The sequence below is a fragment of the Tetrao urogallus genome (genome assembly GCF_951394365.1).
Source record: "Tetrao urogallus genome assembly, chromosome: 3".
Lineage (NCBI taxonomy): Eukaryota > Metazoa > Chordata > Aves > Galliformes > Phasianidae > Tetrao > Tetrao urogallus.
Window position 1 is genome coordinate 30,764,595 of NC_136815.1, and position 7,796 is coordinate 30,772,390.

Below are 7,796 nucleotides of genomic sequence, written 5' to 3' on the forward strand. Positions count from 1 at the left end.
AGCAGTGAGGCAGCAGTGTGTGTCAGCCTTCAGCAGGAAACACTGACACTGCTGCTTGAGGCAGGTGAGCAGCCAACCCACACTGCATTATGGGCAGAGAGTGCATGATCTTGCAAGGGAAATGCAGAATTCACATTGAAAGGCTCCTTCATGCCAAGGAATGGACTTGGAAAAGCAGAATCCACATGTGTAGATATCTTAGATCAGGGCTACTCAAAACTCACTTCTTCTCAGATTACAACGTACAAGTGTTTTGATTTTTATCTCCAAAACACTGTATGTCAGTAAAATGCAAAGGGAAGGAAAAGGCATGGGAAATAGTGAAGAAATTCATAATTCAGTGTTCTTCCCCAGGAAATCCAGGAAATTTACTTGCTCTTTCTAACCTCTAGAAATAAAAGTATGTATGTGTGTATCTACTATAACACGACACATGGCAGTACCAATGAATGCAGTGAAAAGGCAGAAACTGTTTCACAACACACAACGGTAAGCACATCAGTTACTGACAGGCACACAGACAAGTTCTTCAGCCCCTCACATTTGTTTGCCCTGTTATCCTTCAGGCTGATCTTTTTTCAGTGGCTAAATTTTTTCAACAAGTCAAAAAATTTGTGGATCACAATAACAAACGACTATCAACAAGAATGGATGACAATTTTGTATTTTATGACAACATCTATTGACTGTTCTAGCAAGAGGGGGATTTAGCATATTTTAAATGGAAAAAAATAAATTTGAACATATCAATCAAGTTTTTCTTCTACAACTTACTGCTTTTATGTACACCTCTGTACTTTCTGGGTAAATCATTTATGTTCCTTGAATTCAAATGAAGCATGATTGAGTAAATGATTTCTGTGAATGTAAATGACCCACACTGATTCAAAACCACAACAACCCTTTCCATAAAAACTTTATGTTCTACCTGTCAGTGCAGATTGTCATTAAAAACACTGGGACAACAGCAAAGGGATTAAAAAATAGGTGTGAGTTTTCAAAGAAAGATCTCCATGATTTCAGCAGAGGATAGAAATCTTTTAAAACTTGCTGAAATTATTTATAAAACTCTTTGTTCTTCAAAAACATACCCTGTAACACATCCTGAAATCCTTTGGATATCGGTTTTGTATTCTTTATGAGTAAGACCCTGTATGAGGCTGACTGTGCTTTACATTGTTTTTATTGTAATGCCAGCACACTATTCCAACAAGAACAGAGGATGCTGACAGATAGGATTACTTCAGATATATGTAGGGGATAGACTAGACCAGCATAGAAAATGGTGATAAAGCAGCCATTAAGGTGATTCTACATCACCCTCAGACATTAAACAAATAGTTAGAAGACTGGCATGTTAATGGAAAATTGTTTAAGTTAATAAAAAGAAAAGCTATTAAAAAACTCATAATGTCAAGAAATTCTTTAAGCTCTTTGTGATGGGAAACAGAATCACCCGGTGGAATGCAAACAAATGTTTCTGTCAGCTATGAAGAGATCTGGTCTCCATTACCAAGGCTGTCATGACATCTTGTATTTGTGAGGTAGATTTTTGAAGATGTCAGGTGTGATTGTCAACACCATGTGCCTCCTAACCAGCAGGTACCATCCGGATCAGCCAGATCTCCAAATCGTCCATGCTGCTTTTGAAAGGAACAAATCTTGCTTCTTTAATCATGCTGTCTATCCAGCAGAAATTTTTGCTTCTGACCCACATAGGCGGTAACACGGATTTCTAGCAGCCAGAGACAAGTCTGATCATTGAGGGTGGCCTTCTGTCTTTTGGAATTCCATGTCTGCCTGAACTGATTGCAACACCAAGGATCCACAAAGCAAGGCAGTTAAGAATGCTCTTTTCTGAGGTATACAAGTATTAGTGAGAGTTCTCAAATCTTTTAATTGGACATATATTTCATCACAGTCTAACAAAGTTAGAGAAGACACGAGTGAAGACAGGAAAACATGCAGTGCTGTCCTTTAAGTTTTAACAAGCACTGTTAACCCTTCTTGTTTAATTTTTGAAAGAAATTAACAGACCAAACGCAACTTGCAACATTTACATTAGTCTGTTCCTGGAAATGAGGATGTGCACATAGACAGAAGTGAAAGAAATCGAGATTCTACTTTCTCAAAAATTTAACTTTATTGCGGTGTTTATAATAAAACGACTAACTAAATAAATAGAACAAAAGCAAACAAACAAAAAAAACCCCAACACATTAGTACCACCACCAACAAAGCCCAATATCCAAACAACTGAAAGCCACTGCTGTGTTTTTGATCTAGTGAATGTGCAACCATGGATTAACTAATCGGGGAGAACTCCCTCTGGGGAAGAAGCAGATTTAGTTTCCTGTGGCATGGGCCACCTAAACAGACTAATCCTGAAGTCACACAGACACAAGGTGGGATGCAAGTTGAAACACAGGGAGTTGGCAGCTTGGGCTGGAGCACAAACTGCAGATGGAGGGTAAATTGTAGTGATTCTGCTCTGTTTGGCAGCAGCTCATCGTCACATTGTTTAACTGTAACATAACACCACAACCTCAGCCCAAAAGGACACAATGCAAAAAATTACAACCTGTCTGCCATAAACGCTTCTCTAATTTCTAGAATTATATCACCATGTTTTGAAAAGCAGATTGCAGGAAGAGGAGAAGACTTGGAAAGAGCAAGAAGCAAAGAACATGCTCCTATCTTTCCCCAAACTGAAAACCTGGGACATCATCAAGTTTGCACATTTCTCCTTTTCACACTGCATGGTGGGATGCTGTCATAATGCTAAATCTTAATAGAAGCCAGTAACAATGGTGATCCAGTTTTCTCCTGATCTGAAACACAGAACTGCCTCTTTCACTGAAATGACCTATAAAAAAGTAGCAGCTTGAAGAGCTCAGAGAACCTCCGTGTCCAGCTTTAGTACAACAGACCCTGCATCTCACCTCACTGGTGTCTTGCTGTTTATACTACTTAACAATAATAAAACACTTATATTTAATGACAAAAATGAAGGTCTTGGGGAATTTATTGCACATGATTCTGAAATGCAGAAGGAAATAAGCAAAAAGATCCACAAAAACCACCTTTAAATATTAAAATAAAACATAAGCCTTAATGATTTTTTTTTTTTTAATTTAAATGTTAGTCAATTTTAAAAGTGAATTCATCACCAGCTTCTGTACTGTGCCAACAGACTTTCAGGTTTGCTTTCCTTAAGACCCTGCTCCCAGTAATTATATACTGTCCTCTCTTCCAAACTTTCTGGGTTTCCAACTGCACATACAGTAGCCATGCTTGACTTGGCCTTCCAGGTTGTTGTACAGCATTCTGTACACCACTGTCATGTTTCACACTCCTCTAATAGACTGAGTTTCCACTTACTCCAATTTATCACTCACAATAAATCACTTCATATTTCTAAGTATAGCTGTATTTTGATGAGGACTTCTATGCCAACCACTTCTTCCTCTTTTCTTCTGCAAAGGAAGAACAAAGTGCTCAAACCTCTCAACAAGAGATACTCAACAATACAGCCAGCAGGAAAGCTGACAGGTTCCAGGATGGAGCAAGATGAGGAAAGAGAGCCTTATTCCCCTTTCCCATCATCTCATCACAAGCACTTCACAATCCTGAACAATCAGAGGTAGCCTTGAGTGGCGTTCCCCCACAACTTACCAGACAGAAGACAAAAACTTGGTCTTCTACCTATGGTAACCTTAGTCTAGTGATTCCAAGGAATTCTCACACTGGGGTAGAGTTTCCGTTGCTGTCCACAAATGTAGGGTTAGATCCTGATGTGACCTTTGCACTCTGCTTTAAGGTAGCTGCAAGCCAAGATCAAGAACTGCTGTGAGATACTGGGATCAAACTTGGTCTGTGGTGCTGGTATTTGAGTGACTGGATGTTGGGTATTTTAGAGGCACCTTTGGAGTAATATATTCTGTTTCTCTAGGAATCTTATCAGAGGGCAGGTTATACATTTTTAACAGGCCCAGTAATCTTTTCCTTTTTCATTTTTTTCTCCAGTTTCAAATAGCAAAGAGACTTTTATCCTACTGTACTTAGAAGCAATGAAGAGCCCACTGTCACAAAATGCCCTCTCCAGAGTGAAATCTGAAATTCCAGTGACTATCTCCTAATTCACAGGCTGGTGAAACACGTCCTTTGTATGCATGCAGTTATCCTAGTTTTTAACTTGCTTTTCTGTTCTGCTGTGCATGCTGTTGCAGTGGCATTGTTTGCAATTGGGACATGGAGTAAAGTTGGAAAAAAATAATAGAAAACAGATTCTCACTGTAACATGTAATTACATCATTTCCTCAGATAACATTTCAGCAAAATACTGTAAATTCATTATTTTCTCATGAAAATATTTGCATGATATCAATGTTGTACCTCTGACCCATAAAAACTATTTTTACATTAAAAGAGGATATTAATTTTTCCTGGCATCAGCTATTTTTAGGAGATTAGAAGAGATATCAAGTTCTGCTTGTCTGCTTCTTGGGGCCTAGCTTCAAAAGTCATCTACTGTAAGATCTTGTACTTTTGAAACCTCTTACATGACTTCACTAGCAGCCAGGACTGTGAGGGAAAAAGCACAAATACAAATAAGTACAGTATATTACTGTGTTTGGTTACCTATGGCAACACCATGAAAAAATTCATTCATTAAAATTTACTTTTAGAAGTATTGTAAGGTCGTTTTATTTCTTTGAATGTGAGCCAGAAGAAAACCCCTTATCATTCTGATGTGCTTTCTTGCTAACCCAGGCAGACACACTTGATTGACTTGAAGTGGATGCTTGTTGGGAAATATGTGATTTTGCTTTTGCCTGAGTAGCTGTCAAGCCTGTTGATAGCAGATTCACCAAAAATGAGCTTTTCAAAAGCTTAGCTACTGCTTTGGCAATCCTCTGAATGTACGTAAAAGGTCATTACAGAAGTTTGGAAAACAGAAGGTTCGGGAGAGACCTTATTGCTCTCTTTAACTACCTGGAGGGTGGTTGTAGTGAGCTGGGGGTCGGCCTCTTCTCTCATGTAAGTAGTGATAGAATTAGAGGGAACGGCCTTAATTGTGCAAGGGGAGATTCAGTCTGGACATTAGGAAATACTACTTCTCTGAAAGAGTGGTCAGGCACTGGAATGGGCTGCCCAGGGAGGGCTGGAGTCACCGACCCTGGGGGTGTTCAAGAAACATTTGGACATTGTGTTTAGTGAGAACTATTGGTGATGGGTGGATGGTTGGACTGGATGATCTTGTAGGTCTTTTCCAACCTTGGTGATTCTGTGATTCTATGATTGTGATAAGAAGTGGAAATTACTTGGCTACGTTGGTGCTGCTTACAATGTTAAAATGTAAATTCAAATTATCTGAATCATGATAGCCACTGAGCCTGCAGGGGAGCCTAAATGTAACACTTGCAGCTCAATGGCATGAGCAATTTTTCTCCATGTGTAAGTAAATAATGTGACTGTGATAAGGTCTCACAATGCTTTATTGCTCTTTTCTGATCAGTTTTGTGCCATTAATGTTTTGGTCCTTGCTCATGTGCTAGAAAACCCATTCTTATAAGAACTTATTGTTCAGTTTCCCGAATGCATGTTTTCAGATCAATATTATGGGAGCAGTTCCTGTACTTCGGGAGAAAAATAGATGAGTGTAATATTTGCAGTCCAGTGTTCTGCACAGATCAGACAAGTTTTAATAGCGTTTATGACAGAATTATGTAGGAAAAGACACAGAGGACCATAGAACCATTTGGGTGAGAAGGAACCCTTAAAGGTCATCTAGTCCAACTCCCCTGCAAAGAATAGGGACACCTACACCTCCATCAGGTTGCTCAGAGCCCCATCTAGCTTGACCTGGAGTATCTCCAGGGATGACTCACACCTTCATTCAAAGACCAGAACAGCTCCTAACTCCTCTGTGAACTGCCACTGTTTTTGAAGCAAAAATGCTATTGACTTCAAAACATTCAGCCTACCCCAAACTTTCATTTCCTCCATGCCAGCAAAAATCTTTGCTCTGCACGGTAGGGAGAAGTGAGCATACACTAATCCTTGTCTGAGATGGAGCATTCATGCATTTTCTTTTAGGGGTAATTAGGATTGTTGTCTGATCATCAGTATTTTTATTATCACTTGGCAAATTGCAACTGTTTTGAAGTGCTCCAACTTATTTATTCTTTTTCCTTAAATGGAGAGCTCAGGAAGAGTCGTGCATGAAGCCGGAGTATCAGAAAGCACTGGGAATGCAAAAGACCTCACTGCAGCAAAAGGACTTGCTTTTTCTACAGCTTTCCTCAGCACTCCCTGCACGCATTCCCTGGCACAAGTGCTCTCTCCTGATGTTTCCAGTCCCCAGGTGCCTCTAAGTGGCAGATGGGGGTGTTCTGGGAGCAGCGCGAGGTGATGGGTACAGAGCACTGACTGCTTGGGCTGATAAAAGCGGGTAGAACAGATACTGCAGAAAAGTGTGGAGGTTTACTGGGCAAGATGGGAAATGAGGCCAAGAAAAATGAAAATGGAAAGCAAATGGGAACAATATATAGGAGAGAAGATAAAGGCATTAAATCAATAATAAGATTTTATCTTTTCCATCCTCCAACATTTGGTTATCAGACACCACTGCAGACTAAAATTAATCACCTGAGTTAAAGCACTGCATAGCCAAGAAATCCACCGACATGGTAGCATTCCTAACAAGATTCTTACAGAATCATTACCTTGTGATTTTCTACTTTACTAGTTTGAAACCACAGGCTGTGGTGCACCCCCTGAAACCTAGAACCACTCAGCAGTACACATGTTGCTAGAAACTTCCTTAATGGTGACACTTTGCAAAATGTCCAGACTTTAGATGGAGGTGGGCAAGCAAATTTCTGGGAAAGTATGTCAAAGGGGTTCTGGAGTAGTGAACTGCTGAAAGATTGAAATCATGGCCTGTAAAGCATGTGCCCTATGTGTTGCCTCATTGTGGCAAAAAGGTAATGCTTTCTTTGGAAATTATTAGGAAGGCATGCCTTCCCAGTAAATGATCCTTACAAGTTGCTTTTGAACAGTAATACATTTAGCATAAGAATTTAGACTCTGGAGTAACTGAACTTTATGAGGTTGGCTTCGTTTCACTGTGGAACTCTTAGCTTAGAGCATTTCAGAGTTCTGGCTTTGTAAACACATCTGTGAACAAACTTGCCAAAAATAGAAGTGAGATGCCACTCCATGTTTTCTTAAATTGTTTTCTATCACTAAGTGTTTCAAGAATCTTTCTGCCATAGCAACGAAAGGAAAAGGCTTGCTTATTAGATTTTATATGTCACAGAGGGGAAATAAAACCAAACAAATATTATGCTGCACATCAAACCATGCACATACCCAGCATATTAAATAGGAAAAAAATCTAATAAAGCTGGATTCTCTCTCATGAAACAGAGAAACAAAATTGTTAGAGATACTGGCCAGATATTCAGATTCAGCCATCCAAGGCTATCCCTGGGAGGCCTATGCATTCAAGCAGGACAGTTATTCAGAATACGAGTTTATAAGATAAATGTTGTACTCATGACAGAAATAGGTGTTGTATGAAAGTCTGAAAGAGACTTTTCCATTGTCATTAGGTGTTAGAACACATCCTTAGTATTCTAAGAGTTTCTTCAGCAAATAAGTTCTTCCAGTGGCTTTGATGCCATTCTACCTAGCAATTACAGTCTCACTGTACAAATAGTGCTCTAAATGCAATATCAATTACATTCTACACTTTATAACTGTGGATGGACTCCCTGGGTTCTATTAGT